Source organism: Macrobrachium nipponense, chromosome 40 (assembly GCF_015104395.2).
Source record: "Macrobrachium nipponense isolate FS-2020 chromosome 40, ASM1510439v2, whole genome shotgun sequence".
Lineage (NCBI taxonomy): Eukaryota > Metazoa > Arthropoda > Malacostraca > Decapoda > Palaemonidae > Macrobrachium > Macrobrachium nipponense.
This window is the reverse complement of record NC_061101.1, coordinates 50,233,263-50,256,358: the sequence shown is the minus strand read 5'-3', so window position 1 is coordinate 50,256,358 and position 23,096 is coordinate 50,233,263. Positions and strand designations below refer to the sequence as shown.

The 23,096-nt window shown below is 45.3% G+C and overlaps 2 protein-coding genes across 2 annotated transcripts in view; one reads left to right on the top strand and one right to left on the bottom strand.

Annotated features, from left to right (window-relative positions):
* LOC135212153 (RNA-binding protein 7-like) overlaps nt 1-11,529 on the bottom strand; it is a 340,935-nt gene extending 329,406 nt beyond the window's left edge. The window contains exon 1 of the mRNA XM_064245572.1: nt 11,243-11,529. The gene's annotated coding sequence lies outside the window, so the exon portion shown is untranslated. The remainder of the gene's footprint in view (nt 1-11,242) is intronic.
* Nucleotides 11,530-15,713: 4,184 nt separating this feature from the next.
* LOC135212150 (zinc finger protein 62 homolog) overlaps nt 15,714-23,096 on the top strand; it is an 84,959-nt gene continuing 77,576 nt past the window's right edge. Inside the window, exon 1 of the mRNA XM_064245568.1 lies at nt 15,714-16,084. The gene's annotated coding sequence lies outside the window, so the exon portion shown is untranslated. The remainder of the gene's footprint in view (nt 16,085-23,096) is intronic.

The window sequence follows — 23,096 nt, the reverse complement described above, 5'->3', positions numbered from 1 at the left end:
CGAAAGTGGGCGGGATCTGTATCACCTACACAAACAATGACAGCACTGCTACCACCGCCAGGAATTTTTCGACTGCCAGGTAAGAAAGCGTACAGCTAATGTAATTGTTTGGTAAGTCAATTATGTGAAAATGGAATTTTTATTCTAAAATTAATATTAATAATACTTACCTGTATAATTTATCTAGCCCTAAATCCCCAAAAACCGCACCAAATTTACCACATTGGCAACCCTGTTACCTCCTATTCTGTCCAACAGTTGGCAACACTGTCGTTGACAGATACGAAAAACCTTCCCTCAAATCAGTTGTGATAGGCAGATCGTGGGGTAGGATGGGTGGGACTAGATATTATACAGGTAAGTATTATTAATATTAATTTTAGAATAAAAATTCCATATTAATAAACATTACCTTAATATAATTTATCTAGCCCGATTAACCACATTGAAAAGGAGGAGGGAATCTGAATACAATTTCCCCTTCGGACAGATAGGAGAAAACAAACAAAGAAATATATATCATAGGCAGTCAAAACTCAACCCCAAGGTCAAAGATACTAACAACTCAAAGTCTCCTACCAATAATGCCACCAACTGCGGTAGCACAGGACAAGGAGTAAGTGCATAGTCAGTCCGTCTGTACTAAAGTCAGGTGCCCGACCAGGTGACCAGTCAGACGAATTGGCGACAGCAAGGCTGCACCCTGAGACTATCAAGCACTATTCTTTCCCTAAAGGATGAGTGTCTGGACTGTCTGGGCGATTTCAAAGCTAAGCAACCGGGGGTGTATCAACGAACAACCCGAAGTCGCCAGCAACGAATCGGCTCATGAGCAAACTCCTAACTCGAGCTTTCTGGTGCCAAGAGAAAGGAGCGCGGAGCAAAAAGGCGATTCAGTCCCGAAGACGAATGCCTGAAAGTCCAACCTGGTCTCATGTTACACGATCATCGGGGGTGTATCAAACGCAACCGACTTCGTCAACAAGAAACTCAGGGCTACTAAATGTCGCCTGATCTCACCACGAGTGTCTGATCCGAGAAGACAGTGAGACAAAAAGTAGAGGTGAGCGAGTCACCAGATGACAGCAGACGATCCATCGACTAATTCCCTGTCCAGGACAGTGGAAGAAGCAGGAGTCGTCAGGACAAGCGAACCAGTGGCTAGTCCTAGGTCAGCATCGACTCTGGGAGAAGCGTAGTCGCCAGTGCCGACAACCCAGTGGCTGGAACCATTTCACACTGAAAATGGAAGCAGCATGAGTTGCCAAGCAGTCAGTCCTTGTCATCAAAAAAAACACCTAAATACCAAACTGCCTAATGCCCATTTATAACTACGTCAAAAACTGCCATGGGTTATAATACAAAAACAAAAAAAAAATATATACAACAAAAAAATTAATGAATAATATCAAGGTAGCAACCAAACGTAAAACAGGAAGACTACCTAATTCTCCTGTCTGACGACCTGTCCTGCCATCACCAACGGGCCCAAAGAACGAAGGTCGCCTAGAACTAGAGAAATATCCCTCAAGTAAAAAGAGGCAAAAACAGAATTAGAACGCCAAGTCGCCGCCTCAAGCACCTTGGCGACTGAGACTTCTTCATAAAAGCTACTGATGTAGCAACTGCTCTAATACTGTGTGCTCTCGGCGTCTGGTCTTCCCCCAGCAGCCGAACCACCAGTTTTAACGATCAGATCTCTAAGAAAAAAGGATACACCATTCTTTGAAATAGGTCTCTTGACATTTCGATGGGGTGAAACAAACAGATGACGGGGGACGACCCCTGAATGTCTCGTGCGGCGTAAATAACATGAGAGCGCCCTAACAGGGCAAGAACTAATTCCTCATTTAAATTACCAACAAAAGTCGACCAGCGACTTCAGTACGAAAGACCTGGGAATGGGATTATCAGACGATTCAGTCTTTGCGACAAATTCAGGAAGGTATGACAAAAATCATGTCTTGTCCAGATCTGGCAACCAGAAAAGAGAGTGCTTGCAGTTCACCCACCCTCTTGGCTGTAGCCAGTGAGACAAGGAAAGTGTCTTAGAAGAGAGGTCCCTAAATTTGGCAGAATTCAGAGGCTCAAACGGAGGGAACCTTAAGGCTTGAAGGACTTTGTTAACGTCCCATGTCGGAGGCGAACACTGCGGCCTGGGTCGAGATAGGGAAAAAAATCGAAGTAAATAATCTCTAATGACATAAGATGAAGAGATCTCAGGAAGCCTTGCCTTAAAAACATAGGAAAGCATAGACCTATAACCCTTAATGCACGAAGGTGACAGGGCCCCCTGTCATGATGTAAATGAAACTAAAAAACTCCGCTACTTTCGGTAAGGAAGGTCTAGAAATTGGAATGTCCTTGAGACTTACACCAACGTCTGTAAACCGACCATTTAGCCTGATAATTTACTCTGGTTGATTGCCGCTGGCAAGAGCCAACTGTCGCGCCACTCTGGAGGAGAACCCTTCTGCTTGGAGAACCTCTGACAGTCTCCAGGCATGAAGATGAAGCATGTGGAGCCTCTGATGGAACCGATGAAAATGGGGTTGTTTGAGAAGATCTGGTCTCTCTGGCAGGCGAATGGGGGTTCCACCAGTGCTTCCAGAAGGTCGGGAAACCACTCCTTCTGTGGCCAGAAGGGTCGATCAAGGTGAGATCCAGACGCTTGGTTGCCCTCACTTTGTTGAGGACTGACCTCACCAGAGAGAACGGAGGAAAAGCATAGGCTTGAAGTCCCTCCCAGTCCTGCAAAAGAGAGTCTGTCCCGGCACTCTGAGGAGTCTGGTAAGGGGCGAAGAATACTGGCACCGAAAATTCAGTGGGTGGCAAACAGATCGACTGTGACAGGCCATTTCTTCCTGAGGCTGTCGAAGACTTCCTGGCAAAGTGTCCACTCCGACCCTTGAACTTCGTTCGGTCTCGACAAGGCGTCTGCTAAGACGTTGTGATGGCCCAGGATAAACTGAGGGACCAACGTAATCCCCCTGTCTTCGCCCAACACAGGATTGATCGGGCTTCTTGAGTGAGAAGATCCGACTGTGTGCCGCCTTGGTTTCTCAAGTACGAGACTGCTGTGGTGTTGTCGACAAAGATCGCGACAACCGACTCCAACAGTTGTTCCTGAAATGAAAGAAGGCCTAGGTACACTGCCCTCAGTTCCCTCCAATTTATTGCATGCTCCTCTCCTCCTCTAACCAAAGGCCCGAAGCGGCTTCGGAGCCCAGGTGTGCGCCCCAAACCTTGATCCGAGGCGTCTGACCAAAACATTAGGTCCGGAGGAACCGAAGAGAGATGTCCCTCACTTGAGGCGGTGAACTTGCATCCACCAACGGAGATCCTTCTGACTTGTGGAGAAGAGGCGACTATCGTGTCCTCGGACACGAATCCCATGACTGGCGAAGTGTCGACTGAAGGGACCTCATTCTGAGACGACCTCCGGGAACCAGTTGGATGAGGGATGACAAATGGCCAAGGAGAGACCTCCAAAGAGAAACTGGCTGCGTTAAACGGAGGACAAAAAATTCTTCGATCACTCAGAAGCTTGTCTATCCGTTTCTGAGCGGGAGAAACCCTCAAAATCTGGGAATTCAAAACAATCCCCAAATAAGTCATGATCTGGCAAGGGATTAGATTGGACTTGTCGAAGTTGACACAATGCCCAACTCAACACAAAGAGACAGAACTATCTCCCTCGACGGAGACATTTCTCTAGAGATTCGCCGGCCTGGACTAGCCAATCGTCCAGATACCGAAGCATCCTTACGCTTTAACTGATGCAGAATAGCTGAAACAGGAGCCATCACCCGAGAAAAGACTGTGGAGCAGTGGTGAGGCCGAAACAAAGGGTCTTGAACTCGGAAAACTCCGAGTCCATGAAAAACCGAAGGTAAGGTCTGCTTCTTGGATGGATGGGGATTTGCAGATAGCATCCTGCAGATCGTGGAAATCATCCAGTCCCCCTCCTGACGGATCGAAAGAACAGTCTGGACCGTCTCCATCCTGAACTTGGACTTTAGAATGAACTTGTTCAAACCGAAAGATCTATGATGGGGCGCCAGGCACCCGAGGCCTTTAGAACTACAAACATCCGAGAGTAAAACCCGGGAGGAGGAGGAGCTCGCTCCATGGCATCCTTCTCCAAGAGGGCCGAAAGCTCCGTCTCCAAGGCTTGACCCCTGATTGAGTGAGGGGAATAACTGCTGAACTCGAGAGACGATTGAAAAGTGGAGGTCTGGAAAACAAAAGGGATCTCGTAACCTTCCTTCAGGACCTCCACCACCAAGCCATCCACCGCTCTCTCCCTGCCAAGCTGACCAATGGCGGGAGAGACAAGCTCCTACTGCGGTCTCCAGGCGAGGTGATGACTCCTACTTCCGAAAATTCTTACGCAGAGACAAGGAAGAAGAAGAGAAGAAGAAGGAGGTCCTCCTGGAGGTTGAGCTCTTTCACTGTAAAAAAGAGCCAGAGGAGGTTGTTGGGCTGGAGCAGAAGGTACAGATCTGGTCCTAACTTACGCTTACTCCTTGAAGGAACGGGAGGAAGACCAGAGGAAAAAGCTCTTGATAAGGCCCAGTGAGCTTGGGAAGAGGCATCACCTTGATGTTCCTTCAAAACCTCAGAAAGCACAGAAATATCGAAAAGAAATCGCCAAAAGGAGAGAGGACAACAGACGGGTTCTCTGAATCTCCGATACGAGGATGGTAACTGCGACAAATACAAGGTTACGCCTTAGAGAACACAAGAAAGGCCTGCATGAAGCAGCAAGCTCATTCTGATGTACAGAAGCGATTGAAATGGATGAGCAGAATTTCTCAAAAAGAGGAGCATCAGGAGGAAACAAACCCGGAGTCCTTGATATACATTAAAAGCCCTCCGAGGACCCACATATTGAAGGATTGAGCTTCTTGTAAGGAGCTCATACAGCCTCCATAGCAATAAAATCTTCAATTGAGACAGAGACCGAAGCTTAGAAGGCAAGGGTTGACTTAAAAGTCGGACAAAATCAGGATTTGGCTTGGGGGGTCGAGAGAATGAAGAATCATCCGCCACCTGGTAAACTCCTCTCCGGTGTCGTAGAAGAGAAGAGAGCTTCCTCTTTCCCTTCCCCGATCACCTTCGAAAGTTTAGCGGCAACGTCCGCCCTCACTCTCGCGAACCTCTGGGCAAAGGGAAAACGTAAAATTCCCGTGACGGGAAGGATCGTCAAGAAAAATCCCTTCTGTAATACGAGGCGGAGGCTGCTTCTGCTCTTTAGGCCTCGCCTGAGGAAGAAAACAAAATTAAATCAAAAAGTTTCTTGAATTCTACATCATGACATCCAATCGAGGAACATCAATATCACACGAATCCGCGTCATCATCATCATCATCGTCAGATCCTAACTTAGAAACTTCCTCTGAAGTAAAATCCTGACGACTAGCTATCTTAGGTCTGACACTAATATATCCCTCCCCCCCCCTTCTCCTAAATAAGCGCCCTTTGGCATGTTACGGGACTAACAGGGGACACGTTGGGTAAAGATTCGTTAGGCACCTGCCCGGACCGGATCCCCCCTAGGCCTTCGCCACGACGGGGTTCACAAGCCGGGGTATCTGTCGCACCGTTACCCATGGTGCTGTCGACAGGTACCTGACGAGGAGCTGAAAATGAATCTAAAAGTGTGTTAGACATTCTAGTAAAGGCTTCTTGAAAATTCTCTGACAGGATTGTTAAACTTAGCAGAAATATCTCTATCTAGACTAAGCTGTAATTTCTTAAAATTCTGTTTCCAGGTAGTTTCCATTGCCAAAATCTTCGAATCTACATCAGAAATAACTTCACTAATTACCGGTTGTACAGGGGGCAAAGCATCAATTAATTCGGAGTCGGAGTCGTACGATACCGAAACCGAAGAGCCAGAATCATGAGCGCTCCCAAGTCAAAAGAATTCGTTAAGATACAGTTCTAGCAATCGATTTCTTTTTCTCCTTAACCGATCTTTTACGCTGCAAGATTGTTTGGCGTTTCATATAAGCAGTCATATCCTCGTCAGACCAGGGCTTAAATACGTCACAACGAGAAGTCAAGTCACAAACCTGTCCACGACAAGAGCTACAAATGTCATGTGGTTCATACTCCCTGCTACTCATCCTTGTCCACAAAACCGGGCAGTTCCTGATGTTGCTGGCAGAAGGGCAGCATCGTAATTCTTGGTAATCCATTGTAGAATTGGACAGGTCAGTAGTTCCGGGTCGCGCAAAAGTTCGTAATTTAAGATAAGAACCACTACAGAAATCAAAGTTAATTCACTATTTCGTGATGTAATGCGTGAGTGGTAATTCATATAAAGTCTCATTTAACAAATAATGAAAGCTTTAAAGGCACAAAAATGTTTAAGGAAATTTATAAAGAGCGGCCGTGATGTAAACAACACGGCCGCTCGTTAACAACTGATTTGAGGGAAGGTTTTTCGTATCTGTCAACGACAGTGTTGCCAACTGTCGGACAGAATAGGAGGTAACAGGGTTGCCAATGTGGTAAATTTTGGTGCGGTTTTTGGGGATTTGAGGGCTAGATAAATTATATAAGGTAATGTTTATTAATATTCAATTTTCCTGGCTAACACTGCAATAGTCCAATCCAGAAAAACTGAAGACTTCGATCACTTATATAAGTTCTTCACCAGGTGATCCAACTCGGGTGAAGAGAATAACACTTTTGCAGCCGAGAACGCTGCTCTTCTGTGAGAGTCCACAAAGACCGGAGAAGTCTCCTTGGGAGGAGGCAGAAACTCCCAAAGTAGGAACTTCTCCTGTCGCATAAAACCTGTAGGTTTTATTCTGCAGCTTCGACGGAGGAAAGGCGAACGAACCTTGCTGACTCCCTCTTCTTAGCAAGCCACTCTTCTACTTCCTTCAGTGCTTCCTTCGAGGACTGACAAAGAACTGGTTTCGGTAACCCCGAAGGCACTGATCTCCTATCCTTCACAAATATCGACGGAGGTGAAGAAGGCGAAGCTGGTTCAAAAAAGTCCGGATAAGTCTGTAAAAGAAACCTTAACAGACTAGAATAAGCAGAAGAGGGCTTCGAATCCTGGTCTTGAGTTTCCTCTTCCGACAGGACTGCCGATACCCCGTCTTCCTCTTCCGTCTGGCTCGTTGTCTTCTTTAAAAAGACCATCAATTCTTGAAGTTGATGTTTAAAGGGACCCAAAGCGGAATCCTCTAGCTAGGGTTTGGCCTTCGCATCATCCTTAGGTGAAGACGAAGTCGTGGCTGTCGTACGGCTCTTCTTCACGAGTCGAAACAGCTCGAGACGAATGAGGCGAACGAGCCGAAACTCCTATCGATACACAACGAGGCGAGGCAGTCGCGCGAGCGCTGGTAACACACGTGAGCGTCTGACTCCATCCGAAGTTACGCTATACGAAGAGGACTGATGATCTTCCCGGAAAAACTGGTCCGGTGCGAAACTGCAGGAAGGTTGTGGACTCCAGTGCTCCTTGGATTTCTTAACAGGCAGCGACATCCCTCTCGTATGTTGGGCATGTCTCTTCAAAGGATGCGACACTAAATCACTCCACACTTTACGCCTCGACACAGGCAACTGCACTTCCGAGTCAGACACAAACTGCGCGTCACTGATATCTACGCCTTTCCAGCGGCGTTTCCTGGGCACTCGCGAGTCGACTACGTCAACGGATTCAGCGACTGACCGTGGGCAAACTCCGGTATGTCTTCTCCCGGGAGCTGGGCCGTGGGACAGGGACCTTCGTCTAGGAGAACAGGGGGAACGGACAGCCACCTCCTCGGACACGACACTGACACTTGGCCTAACACTGGCCTTTTCACTTGACTTCCCTACCAACGCACGAAACGACACCCAAATCCATAACGGATTTTGCCAAGAACTCAAATTTCTTGTCCATCTTGGACTCTAACAAGGAAATGGTGTTGGGATCGGAAACATGGAATACCTGGTCTGGAGTAATTGGTACTGAAATTGGAGGACTATCAATGGGTGAAATATTCGATAAAAGTGGAGAAGATAGTGACGGTTTGTTTGCCTCTAAAGGCACAGGAGTTGTCTCTACTCTAGTTTTACTACCCGCTCTAAGAGTCTGCTTTCCTTTTCCTATCTTTGTCCATCTTATCCAATGAGTTAAAAGTCTTCCAACCTGTTCATCTCAAACTATGGCACTCATCACAGTAATTCCTGCTACAGCACTGACCCCTACATTGAAACACATTTGGAGTGCGGATCGTAACATAGTTTAGCTAATCTAGTTTTGCAGCCACTGCTGCAAAACTTAACTGAAGAAGAACTAGCATCAGACATCTTCGTAATAATAACTAGCAGCTAACTGATGAAGAAAAAAAGCCAACCAAGAAATTGTACATCAGCAAAAAGAAAAAATCCACAATGGCGACGAAAGTCGACTGCAACAACAAACCACCGGTGTTAACCTGTGGCCGGCAGAAAACGAATTGTAGTCTAAAGCACAGCAGTACCAGGTATTCCCAAAAGTGGGCGGGATCTGTATCACCTACACAAAACAATAGCAGCGCTGCTACCGCCGCCAGGAATTTGAATTTTTGTTTTCGACTGCCAGGTAAGAAAGCATACAGCTGATGTAATTGTTAGGTAAGTCACTTATGTGAAAATAAAACCTTTGAAATGAAAGTTTGTAATAAAAAAAAAAGGCCTAAATGAAAGCTGTTGTATCTATGAATATGACTTGATTAAATCCACCTTTGTCCGATGCGGTTCAGTAGGTACTAAGTGACCTGGATCTTTGAAAGGAATGCACAGACCCATATAATCTTACACCTATGATAGTCATTTAGAGCAGACATCTACTTAGGTAAACGCTTCATGGAACCCTTAGCGTGCCCCTCTGGTTTAGTAACGACTAATTTATGTGGAATATGAATGAATGTAACAACATAAAACTCAATAAATACCATAAACATAAACAAAAGACAAACATAAATAAAACATATGGTAATGGCAGTAAATATCACGTTCCGCGACTGGCGGGAAATAGGCCACAGTAGTGCCTACCTACAAGTCGTAGGTATTCAGTTTTACCCATTCTTTTGGTGCCATGCAAAAATACACATAGGGTGTTTCATATCAGGATGGTCCATAAACAACGGCCCGTGCTAGCATAAGGACAGCTTAGTCAGCGACAATCTGCACGTTCTGATGGGAATTTCGCCCCCAGAAAAATAATAAATTCAGTACAATAGTTATTACATACCACACCTAACCTAAACCCATCAGCTTACATTCCAGTTGCATGTCCAGTGAAACTAAACCGAAAACTTGAAATAAAACGCTAATGATATTTGGCACCCGGGTTACTCTAACCAATAGCACCCACCCATGAAACAATAAACATCGTGACCCTTCCTCCCTAGACCATTTCTCCATCAACAGACATCCTGGTAAAGACTAGCCTAGCTTGCGGTGGTACTAGGCTAGGTCATTATAATGCAGATAGAAAAAGAAACCCACAAAATCACTGTGTAACTTGTTTACTTCTAAGTATTTACATTTAATTTTACGCCACACTCGAGTACTTTCAGGTCCTATCTGTGGCCCATTTTCAAGAGATGTTTGGGTTGTCAGCCTGGGTCAAGGCCCAGCAGTCTTCTGGAACTTCTTCTCGTTGAGCTGTCATTTATGTGATGGTTGTTCTGGTTTCCTTGAGAGTTGCCAATCCCCTCTTGTCGCTCTGATATCCTGAGCTGATGGTCAATGGGATTAACCCTTGTGGTAAGGGAGTGGTCACCAAAAGTCTGTTGGGCAGAAAACCTAATCTCCAGGTCAGCAGGGTCAATCTTAGCTTCTTTTAATATCAAAGCTTGGCTTATGAGATCCTCTGAGGTAAAACCTTTGTTTCCTTCTATTACTTTAATCTCTCTGATGAGTGCTCCTTCTACTACCCTCCTGTGACTAATTTTATTGCTTTTGTATATACGCCTACTGTTTTTGAAATCCATCCTATGGTCATTTTCCCAACAATGCCTAGCTATAGCACTCCCCTGAGAGTTAAGCTGTAATGCCCTTCTATGTTCTTGGATTCTTATTCCCCTACCTGATTCCGCCACATATCTGTCTCCATAATTGTTGGAATTGATTATGTATATCCCCGCTACATCATCTGTATTACAGTCTTCTCCTTCCAATTTATTTTTACATACTTTGATTTTTACGGTTTTATCAAAGGTATATACAAATTTATATTACTTTCTTTCATTTTTGAAGTGATTTGTTTCATTTTAGGCATAAAGGGGAGGGGAACTATTTTCTTGTTTTCTTTATTCCATGTACTCTCTACATTTGCTCTGTAAAAAATTTTCCTAGCTTTGTTGAGTGCCCTTTTTCTGAACAAAAAAAAATTAAAGAACAAATGTAGAGAGTACATGGAATAAAGAAAACAAGAAAATAGTTGCCCTCCCCTTTATGCCTAAAATGAAACATCACTTCAAAAATGAAAGAAAGTAAATATAAATTTGTATATAGGCTACCTTATATAAAACTGTAAAAAACACAGTATGTAAAAATAAATTGGATGGATTTCAAAACCAGTAGGCTTATACCTATACAAAAGCAATACAATTAGGTAGGTAGTCACAGGAGGGTAGTAGAATGAGCACTCATCAGAGAGATTAAAGTAATAGAAGGAAACAAAGGTTTTACCTCAGAAGATCCCATAAGCCAAGCTTTGATATAAAAAGAAGCTAGGACTAAGATTGACCCTGCTGACCTGGAGATTAGGTTTTCTGCCCAACAGACTTTTGGTGACCACTCCCTTACCACAAGGGTTAATCCCATTGACCATCAGCTCAGGATATCAGAGCGACAAGAGGGGATTGGCAACTCTCAAGGAAACCAGAGCAGCCATCACATACCTATAGTAAATGACAGCTCAACGAGAGAAAGTTCCAGAAGACTGCTGGGCCTTGACCCAGGCTGACAACCCAAACATCTCTTGAAAATGGGCCACAGATAGGACCTGAAAGTACTCGAGTGAGTAAGTTAAAATTACATGTAATTACTTGGAAGTTAACAAATTACACAGTGATTTTTGTGGTTTCTTTTTCAATCTTCAGAAGAAAACTGAAATAAGTTTTTGTTTGGTTCATTATGCAGATTAGGTATTTGCTTAACTTATTCTACTATAATTTTAGATTATAACAAGGAAAACTACAAAAACTTTGTTATAGAAGTAAGCCTAAATAACACTTACCAGCAGCTTCTCCTTCGGTCCTGAAAATTCCTTTTGCAGGTGATGCCTTGCTTCGAAGCCAGTGCGTTCAAGATAGGTACTAGGCCTACAGGTATTCTGGATAGTCGTCCTTAGCTAGTATTTCACCGCCGTACTTTCAAATTCATATCAACTGCTTCTTCGTCTTTCTTTCCATTTTAAACTAAGGACGTTACCAGGAGTCCCATTGGTAATTTACACACGGATAACAAGGAACTATTCTCGATTTTCACTCTACTCACTCTCATTTATCCAAGTGACAGTCTGACACCGTTGTGTTTACACAGCGCTACGCTAGTACAATACCAATCAAATGAAATCTTAATTCTGTGTTATACATGCAATTAAAATTTATAGTTTCTTCAATATTTATGTATTTTTATTTTTATCCAGTATATAAAATCAAGAAAGTATTGAAAACTTATCGAGAAATTTTACCATATCCTAAATTTGTAAACAAAAACTGAAGAACTATATTTGACAACGGACTCGCAGTGTTTGCCAAAACGCGGAGAAACGACACCAAAAGTGCGGAGAAGATTCGAGTGGGAGTCTTTGAATGCAGAGCTGCGGTCTGCACTCCGCACGCGTGCGGAGCTGTAGGTCCGCATATTGTATTTATGCTATTGAAACTTTTTTTGCCAGTAATAAAAGCTAATTTAAATATAACTGTTTCATTAACCACATTACACATATTTAATATTTCTCTAAAAATACTATATTATTAAAAAAAACGAACCATTCTCACTAGTCTTGAGTGTTTACGCCCCAATATCATTTAAGATGGTCAATTTTGACAGCAGCAGATGACGTAACCCAAACGTTGATGAAGTCCTACAATGTATTGTTCATTCTTTAGGTCATATATGTAGGTTAGTAAAATTTGGTTAATTTGTAAATTAATCTTAGGGCGAAGACTGTCTTACATTATTGTAAACTTAGTCATGTTTAATGAGTATTTTTTTTTAGAAAACAAGTGCAAATGTTTTAGGCAATTGCATAAATTGAAGTGATTCAACTGATTATAACCGAATAAGTTTCGATACCAGTATACTAGCTCAGGAAGTGGTGTATTAAGATCGTGTATTTTCTTATATTAATGTAGTTTGTTGCTGAAAATTGGACCATTTATGATGTGCTCTTTTCCATTTTCTTGAAACTCATAGCCCTGAATAGGGCATTCGTTTGGCTTAGGATTGCCATATATATATACATAAAACATGCATAATATGCTGTCCATTCTCCTGGGGAAATATCTCATTACAAAATATCAGGATAATAAAAGGTGGCATAGACCTACATGTTTAATATCGTTTTTTAAGCCTAGACCTATGTTATATATTAGGTTGTTTATCATCATTATTACTTCAGCAAAGGTTCTGATTTAACATACTGCATATTACATAAAGTGACAAATGTGGTTTAAAAAAGAAAGGAAAGAACAAACTACCTATGGATATCGAAGGATTTATGGAGTTGGCTAAGGCAAAGAACTGAGTGAAAAGCAACCGTTTTTTTAGTAAAGAAATACATTTCAGTGCAGTTTGTTTTAACTTCCCACGTTTTGCTGAAAACTTTATGAATAAATTTTTGCCAGCGTTCACTTTGTAGCCTAATTTACGCATCAAATCATATATATAAAACAAATAACTATAAAAACAGTAACACACACACAACACACACACACACACACACACACACACACACACATATATATATATATATATATATATATCTATATATATATATATATTATATATATATATATATATATGGAATGTAATCAATCATCTTCAAGACTGAACACCGTGCACGTATCTCGTTCGATTCTAAATTTTACTATCGTTAAAGTTACGTCATGTTTCAAAAGATATGAAGCAACTGAATTTCGGAAAGGGGAAAATCTAACTCTAAAAAGGTTTATTAGTAGACCCAACTCATATACTGGTAAAAATTAAATATAATATAACAAGGGTGACTATTTCATCTAATTAATGTAGCAAAATAACATGCTTGGTAACACGTACTACACCCTCCCGGTGCGGAGTTAGTTTCTCGGCGATGTGCGGACTTCGCGGCAACCCTGCAAGTTGAACGGAGTCTCCCCTTCAAAGTTCAAGTTCAGTGTTTTTGTTTTTTAGTTGTCCTATTAATTTCGGGTCTACTGGTGGCATTAGTAGAGATTTTGATCGTTCTTTCCAGTGATTTTTTTAGAAGTGTTTTATATTTTAAAATAAACATATGTGCTGTACGACAAAGAATATTGGTTGGATTCTTTTGCTGTATTTTTAAAAGAAGTTTAGTAGTTATTTGATACCTGATCCTTTACAGTGTTACGGGACAGTTTAGTGAGTTATGGAAATTTATGACTTCTTCCCTATTTTTGTGCTATACTACTCAGACTAATTGTGGATGCGTACTCCCGTGCAGGTTTTCATTGTCTATTTACTCCAAAATTGTGATATGAAGGCCCATGCAGATACAAAAAACTTGAAGGAAACACACTAGCTTTTTTTCCAAGAGGAAACAGCATCCGTCGTCGTTTCACTCCTTTGAAAGAATGAATCAAAGGTAAATGAAGGACAAGAAGCTGTGTCTGTAGCAGCAAATGTGGCAGTTGCAACAACTAGCGATATCTTAAAGAAGTTTTGCAAGGTGCACGACTGAGCATAAAGACTGAAACAGAGGCATAATGTAAAACAATTGATATTTTCATTTCAGGACATATGACACCCGTAGTTTTTGGTTTTTGACATAGTGTTTACAAACATCATCCGTTCGCAAGATTTGTCAGGTGCGTAGTCCAGAGGCTTTTGATACCACGACGCGGTAACACTCCAATCTCTGGGATCAATTTTAGTAAGATATGGTTAACACACTTGCACTACATGTTAGGTTGTCAGTACTGGTTAAAAGTGGTTAGCATAAGTTTTTAACAGGTACAGAAAAAAAACGGAGCTTTTGAAGAATAGCGGTCCCATACAAGCCTTTTGAAGAACAGGGGTCCCTGGGCCTTTTGAAGAATAGGGGTCCCAGGGCCTTTTGAAGAATAGGGGGTCCCAGGGGCCTTTTGAAGAATAGGGGTCTCAGTTGGACCCTATGAATATAACATTTGAAAATGAATAAACTATTATGAACGTACTTTATTTTTGTAAGTATAAAAAAATTACAAAAAGTATGTCAAAATTAAAAAGCACACAATTCATTGTAAAATAAAATTTAATCAGTTGAAATTAATTGCACACATATTATTTTGAAATTTCAGAACAAAAGAATCAAATAATTTTCCTTATAACGTTCACGAAACATAAAACCTTCCTGTAAATAGGTAGGAAATTCCCTTTTGCATCCATTCATCTTTTTTTTATTTACCCTTTCTGCTTGTTCAATAGGATTCTACGTGCTGCGTATGAACACCTTTCTTTTTATCAACAAAATTTAGGAATCGTTCACAGTTTCATGTTGGTATCCTATGTTGCTGATCTTCTAATATGCTTTCCATTCGTTCTTATGCTTTCCATTCGTCTCAGTGAACAGTCGAAATCCTTGCCTACTACTTTTCAATATTATGGCAAAAGAGTACCAGAATCGGTCACTCAACTATTTCCATATATCCTATGGCTGGGGTTGTTGATGTGTCTTCAATTCCAAAAACCCCAAATTTGTGAATGGGAGTTTTTCCTCTGTGAGTTTAGGTTATGTGAGGAGCAAGACTCGTCCAACTTGCACTGTAATACCTGGCCCATCTAGTTGAATGAACTGGCTTAGTTTCAAAATGCTTAGTGCATACTTACGAAAGAAACTATAATAAAATCAACCATAGTTTTCAGTGAGATGTTTAATAACCGAGATGCACCATTCTCCAATTTCATCACACCCAATAAAAAATAAAAAATGTCTTCAACCCATTTTTGAAAGTGTCAATTTAGAATTAAAAAAGAATTTTTTTTTTCTGATTGATGACTTATGTTTGTACTTTGCACAGTCCTTATTTTGGCACTTCCAAATATGTTTATCAAGATTTGAAGCACATTTCGTCCAGTTCATTACAAAGTTGCAGCAGCCGCATCTCATTACACGAGAAATAAGTTCTTTATTCTTCATCCATGTAATCACTGGAATTGTCTTCGATTACTAATGGTTTAATTTGACGTTCAAAAAAGCTGCGATCCATGTCTGCTTAGGGTTTGCTCAATACTGAAATACTTGATAATAGAGTGTGAAGAAAAAAAATACAGATTTTTTAAGGCCTCTTTGGTACTGACAATCAAACAAGCAGTTGTTTGCTTATCTTTAGGTTTGTTCACCACTGACAACCAATCATGTTACTTCTTTTTCCTCGGCGCTTGTTCTCCACTAAATACCTTTTTAACAATACGGACCCCAGTTTTATCCTTTTGAAGAATAAAGGTCCCAGCCCAGGTTCGTATAGGACCGCTATTCTTCAAAAGCTCCAAAAAAACACACACTCCGAAGCTCGAGTTGCCAACTTGGTATCATTCCACGATTACAGGCCAATTTTGCAGTTGCCGTTTCGTCCACTTAGACGGCAAGGAGTGAAGTCAAAAGTGGGGCTGCCAGTTCCTTGTTCTCCGTGTATAGATTCCCAAGACAACATTCTTGAGTGTAGCTAAAATATTCGGGTGACATCTCCCGTTTCAATTGGAAAGAAAGGTGAAGAAGCCGAAGGTATTGATTTGGACGGAGGGCTTTGAAATAAGGACGACAGTCCCGAAGTTTGTATCACACCTTAGCGGAAACATGAAAACAACAATGTTTTATGAGGGGCTGAGAATTTCGAGGACTTTGAAGGAGTGGCTTCTGGTAAGTGGTATTTCTACAGAAGCAGTCCGCATGGACTGCAAGGAACGTAACCGGGAATACGACATCCACTTGGATTGGGGCGTCCAATGTATTTCGCCGTGTTTAGTACTGGACCCTGGGGGTAGTACCCGTTTAATTAGTCCGATCCGAATAAATATTATTTAAAATTCTTGTTCAGTAGGTAAAACTGCATAGAAAAACCGCAACTGCCATAGTCTAGGCCGCCGCGGATAAGTACCCTAGATCTTCCTAAAAGAATTTAAGCAAATTATCTGCAATATTACCCATAGAGCGCACCGAGCCTACTTTTACCAAGATACTCGTTGGATGAAAGTAGTTTTAATCTAGTCAAGCAGAAAGCGCTGGGGGAGGGGGTGACTTACAGTAATTCTTCTGTTGGAGGGCAAAGGTTCATGGCTGTACGTACAGCGAACGGCAATCAAAATTTTGGCTGCAGCATGTTTGGGGTTGGGTTGGTTGCTGTAAGTAGGCTATTGCATTTATACGAGTACACTGACTTTTATATATATATATATATATATATATATATATATATATATTTACCCATCACATCTTGCAGATTGGAAGAGTTTTTGTTGCTGATTAAGTTGGCCCTATGTCAGCACGGGCTCTTTCTCGTGTAACATTCCATAATTACAAGAGAAAGGGGCACCATAGGCATAGACGAGACGACTGCCTGGTCAGGTCGTCTGAACCTGAAGTCGACCTCCCCAGTTCCCACTATCAGTAGCGTTCCTCATCCGACCGAAGGTGGGCGGAGTCACTCGTCGGCCTCATGACTACCTCCGCAACATCCCATTGAGGATTTGTGACTCCTCGCCAGAGGTTCATCCCTTCCTCCTTTTTATTTTTGTTCTCGAGATTTCTATTTCTATTTATTTGTTTATTTATTTAGAGGAGTTGGACTCATTAACTTTAAGATTTTTACTCCACGCCAGAGGTAGCCCATTCCAGTCCATTATTTATTTTAGTTTTTTTTTACTTTTATTTTTTTATTTTTGGGTTTTACTTTATTGAGAGGTTAGAGGCTTCAACTTACGGGGTTTTACGCCAGGCTAGAGGTTGTCCCCTTCACTTTTTTTATTAGTTTTGTGGGTTGGGAACATTAACATATGGGGTTTTATGCCACGCCAGAGGTTGCCACCTTCCCTCTTTTTATATGTTTGGGGTTGGGGACATTAACTTACGGAGTTTTATGTCACTGGAGAGGTTATCCACTTCCCCTTCCCCCCCCTTTTTTTAGAGGGGTTGGGAACATTATCTTACGGGGTTTTACGCCACGCCAGAGGTTGTCCACAACCCCCCTTTTTTTATTTTTGGGGTTGGGGGTGTAAGGACAACGCTTATCATAATTTTCTCTGTACATAATTCATCATTCGCGTTGTTCTTACTTCCCCTGAGAGAGCATTCAGCGGGCTTTCCGTCAGTGTTATAAAGCTTGTATAACCACATATTGTGTACTTTTATATTTTGTATTTTATGTCTCTAAAGAAACACAAATCGGGTCTCGCCGACCCACTTTTACTCTCTCGCGGGGTCGGTGACCACATTTCCGTCCGCATGCTGTATATTTATATTTCCCTTGACTGTAATAAAAATCAAGTACACTTCTACCTGCCTCTTTGTCCACCTCTCAACTGGTGACCCCGGAGTGACGGTGACCCAACGGTTTTGGCTCGCCATTAAGGGACTCACTACCGCCGTCACCTTCAGACCATCTTTAACGGACTCATACGGCGCCTCAGTTTATAGATCTCTGAAAGCTCCTACCGTGGAAATAACCAACGCCTCTAACGGACTAAATACGGCATACCTGCCCAAGGTGTGTTCAGGCGTTTTCCTCAAACGGTTTGGCCCGCCATTCACGACTCTGTCGACCGTTTTTGTGAGAGAGGACAATGAGGGCGAAACAGTACCTCGCGGGAAACCTCGCGGGAGGGAAACCCGGGCCTCCCCCGCCCCAGCGACGGACTCTGACACAGCGGCCGCTCAAGCTGTCAAATTGCCCCCCTTCACAACGGCTGACCCGTCTTCCTGGTTCTTCCGAGCCGAAGGGCATACGGATCGCGGGGCTCACAAACAAAGGTGCTGCAGGCCTGACCTCGTCGCAGCGGCTCTCCCGACAGAGGTGCTCGTGCCGAATATCTAACTGGCTGACGGTCGAGCACGAATCGGACTTGTCACGCTCGACGAGATAAAAGAAAGGCTCTTGACAGCCTATTCCGTGCCTATCGCTGAAAGGGCCGCCCGCGGCCCTCGACCTAGTCGCGAACCCCATGCGCGGCGCCGACACCCAAGATGCCTCCGGGCCACTGTGATGGGCCTCGTCCGTCTGCCCGAAATAGGCCCCGACGGAAAAAAGGTAGAGATCAGCCTGAGCCGCGAAATATTCCTGCGGCAACTCGAGCCGGACGTCCGAAAGCAGCTGACCGACGCGTACACCCTAGAGGACGACGAACTACTAGAGAAGGCAAAGAAGGCTGACGTCCCTCAAACAATGCCGCGAAGCTCGCCGCCCCCCCCCCCGATCCTCCGTGTGCCTGGCCGCAGAGAAGGAAGAAGACGACGACGACCCAACGCAAGAGATCGGCGCCGTATCCCAAGGGAAGTCCTCCCACACGCAGCGAGGTGAAAACTCCTGGTGCCGCTTCCACAGGAGGTTCGGGAGATTCGCCAGGAGGTGCGAAAGCGCCTTGCACCTTCCAACAGTCAAAAAACGACGACGGCAAACAAAACCAAGGCCGCCCGTGGCAACGGCCGCGTCGGAACTACACACCGTAGGGTCGTTCTTACGTCCGCGACGCGATCTCCGGCCGGAGGATGTGGTGGATACGGGGGCAATGCACTCGATATTCCCGCCGTCAGAAAAAGACCGTAGCCGCGAGCCGACAAAAAAAACTCCCTCATCGCCGCAAAACGGGCGACCCCATCCGTTCCTACGGCACGAAGCCCCTCGAGATATCCATCTTGGGGCGAAACTACGTCTGGGAATTCACAAATCGCGGACGTCAGGATCCCGCTACTGGGGGCAGACTTCCTGGCGCAGAACGGCCTCCTGGTGGACGTGGGCCGCAAACGCCTCCTCGACATGGGGACATGCCTTTCCCTTCCACTAGCAGCAGGCCCGGGCGCCCCTACAATTTGTACCATCGCCCCCCACACAAAATACGGCAACCTCCTGCAGGAGTTTCCCGAAGTCTTCAAGCCGGAACTTCGTCAGGCGGCAGGACGCGCCCAAGCACGGGATATTCCACCACATAGCCACCACAGGCCCCCCGACACACGCGAAGTTCCGACGACTCCCTCCAGGCCGCCTCAGGAGGCGAAGCAGGCGTTCTCGGAGATCGACGAATGGGCATCTGCAAGAAAAGCATCGAGCCCTTGGGTGTCGCCCTGCACATGGTACAGAAACCTGACGGCACCTGGAGGCCCTGCGGAGACTACAGAAGACTCAACCTCGTACAATCCCCGACCAATACCCCTTGCCAAACATGCAGGATTTGACAGGGGCCCTTCATAAGGCGAAGGTATTCACAAAATGGACCTCTTAAAATCCTATTTCCAGGTTCCAGTGCACCCCGAGGATGTCCCCAAGACTGCCATCATCACGCCTTTTGGCTCCTTCGTTTTCCATTACTCAACCTTCGGCCTGAGGAAGGCAGGGGGGGCCACCCCTTCCAGCGCCTGATGGACAGCATCCTGGGGGACCTGCCCTTCTGCGTCTGCTACGTCGACGATATCTTGATTTTTTCCAGGTCCTTGGAGGAGCACCTACATCACGTCCGAGCGGTCCTGAAGCGCCTGCAGGAAAACGGGCTGGTCGTCCGTTTCGACAAATGCACCTTCGGCGCCGAGAAGGTGGACTTCCTCGGACACGAGATCTCCGCGACGGGCGTGCGCCCCATGGCCTCGAAGGTAGGCGTGGTGCAGAAGTTCCCAACACCAACCACGGTCAAGTCCCCTGCAGGAGTTCATCGGAATGGTCAATTACTACCGCCGATTCATCCCCGCCGCCGCCCGCACCATGTCTCCTCTAACACAGGTCCTGAAAAGGGGAAACCAAAGGCCCTAAACGTGGGAGGCCGAACAAGAGAAGGCTTTCAACGAGACGAAGAGGGCCCTCGCCAGAGCGGCGACATTATGCCACCAAGACCCTGCTGCACCTTTACGCCTCATCCACCGACGCCAGCAACGTCGCCTGCGGGGCTGTCCTCGAGCAGGTGGTCCAGGGCGAGCCCCAGCCACTCGCCTTCTACAGCAAAAAACTATCAGCCGCCGAGACGAGGTACAGCACGTTCGACCGCGAACTCCTGGCAGTGTACCAAGCAGTGCGACATTCCCGCTACCTCCTCGAGGGCTCCCCCTTTGCGATCAGGACGGACCACCTCCCTTTGGTACACGCCTTCACCAAGGGGGCGGGCGAAGCTTGGTCAGCGAGACAACAGAGGCACTAGCAGCCATCGCAGAGTTCATTCGGTTGCACCATCCAGTACGTGCCTGGCGAGAAGAACCCCGTGGCAGACGCCCTATCGAGGATGAAAATCAACGCCGTGCGTCTCGGGGTCGACTACGAAGACCTCGCCCGGTAACATGGCTGCCGACCCGGAGACTGCCGCATACCGCACTGCTATCACCGCCCTCAAGTGGGAAGACGTGCCTTTCGGACCGCAGGCATGACGCTCCTCTGCGACATCAGCACGGGCCGCCCGCGCCCGCTGATCCCAGCCTCCCGAAGGAAAGCCGTGTTCGACGTCATACACGGACTCTCGCACCCCTCGGGCCGGACGACGGTGCGGCCTCCTGACGGAGAAGTTCGTCTGGCATGGAATTCGGAAGGACTCCCTCGAGTGGGCCAGGACCTGCGTGCCTTGCCAAACTAGCAAAATCAGTCGGCACACGGAATCAGGCGTGGGGAAATTTCCGCAGCCGAAACGAAGATTCGGCCACATCCACATAGACGTCGTTGGCCCCCTGCCCCCGTCGGAAGGCGCCAGGTACCTCTGACGGTAATCGATCGCTCCACCAGATGGCCCGAGGCAACGCCGATGTCGGAGGCGACCACGAAAGCATGTGCCGAAGCACTCCTCGCCAGCTGGATCAGTCGATTCGGAGTGCCAGACGAAATCACGACAGACCGCGGACCAGTTTCTGTCGGAGTTGTGGACTGCCTTGGCCCGCCTAATGGGAACGTCGCTACATGCCACCACCGCCTACAACCCAGCAGCTAACGGCATGGTGGAGAGAGTCCACCGTTCGATCAAGGCTTCCCTGATGGCGTGCTGCAAACCGACGAAAATTGGAAGAGCCAACTACCGTGGGTCCTCCTCGGTCTCAGGACTGCCACCCCGCGGGGCAAACGGCGAGGCATCACCCGCCGGAGAAGGTATACGGGGAGCCATTAACAGTCCCTGGCGAGTTCTTCCACCCCCGACAATGCCGACGACGCTGACGTCTCCATCGCCAGGCTTCGGGAATCCGCCGGGAAGTTCACGCCCTGCGTCAAAACCTTCTCCGACAGAACCAAACGTTTCCTCCCGAAGGCCCTATCATCGTGCAAGCACGTCTTCGTCAGGGACGACGCCCGCCGCCCGCCTCTAACGAGACCCTACCGGCCGGTCCCTTCCAGCGTCCTACGTACGCGACAATGACAAGGCATATCTCTTATCCATCAACGGTCGCGAGGACTGGGTCACAATCGATCGCCTGAAACCAGCCTTCATCATGGACGAGGACCTCACAGACGCGGATTCCACAGGGCCGCCTCAATCTTCCTCGGAAAAAAGCGACTCCTTCGATCGCCAAACCTCCTAGCCGTAGCCGCGGCCGCCCTCGAAAGACGGTCGAACCCCCGAGGATCACCTCAGGGGAGGCATCCCGTCCGGAAAAACCCCGAGGATCTAACACAACAAAAAACTAATACACGCACACCCGAGGGCGCCTCCGCCGTCCAGCTCGCTTCCGCGAGTGACTACCCGAAGTACAAAGAAGTCAGCCAACAATCATACCTAATTATTGTCTTAGGGGGGGGGGGGGGAGTATTTGTAAGGACAACGCTTATTCATAATTTTCTCTGTACATAATTCATCATTCGCGTTGTTCTTACTTACCCCTGAGAGAGCATTCAGCGGGCTTTCCGTCAGTGTATAAAGCTTGTATAACCACATATTGTGTACTTTTATATTTTGTATTTTATGTCTCTAAAGAAACACAAATCGGGTCTCGCCGACCCACTTTTACTCTCTCGCGGGTCGGTGACCACATTTCCGTCCGCATGCTGTATATTTATATTTCCCTTGACTGTAATAAAAATCAGTACACTTCTACCTGCCTCTTTGTCCACCTCTCACAGGGGCATTAACTTACGAGGTTGTCCCCTTCCCTCCTTTTTTTCCAGTTCTTAACATCTTATCCTCATCCTTGAAGACTACTTCAATGGCAGTCCTACGATTTTCATTTTCTTCTAATCTTTCTAAATAGTTCTCCAACTCGTTCTCTCTTCCCTTTGCTTCACGTTGCACTTTTTTCTACATTTCATAAATCTATCTTTGTATCTTTCTCTCGTTTTTTTTTTTTTTTTTTTTGTTTTTTTTTTTTTTTTTTTTTTTTTTTTTGCCAACTGGGTCTCCATCACCCTGTGATGGAGAGCATTCTCAAGCTCGTTGGCCAGTTCCTCTATCATATTATTGACTATTCTGCATCATTTCTTCAAATTCATTTCTAAGCTTATTTTCCTTTTCTTGTCCTTCTTCCGTTGTTATGTTCCAAGCTTCCAACAGATGTTCCAGTCTCCTCGTTTCTATACTATCTTCCTCCTTTAGCTTTCCTAATTCCTGTTCCATTGCTTGCCTGCAGATTCTTTTTTATGGTTTATCCACTTTTTTTGGAAGCCAATACTCCAACTGAAGCCACCATCTCACAGCCAATGCCATCCATAATCCTGATTCAATGCCTTCGTTGAGACGACACACCAGTCGACCCCCAGGTCCTGATA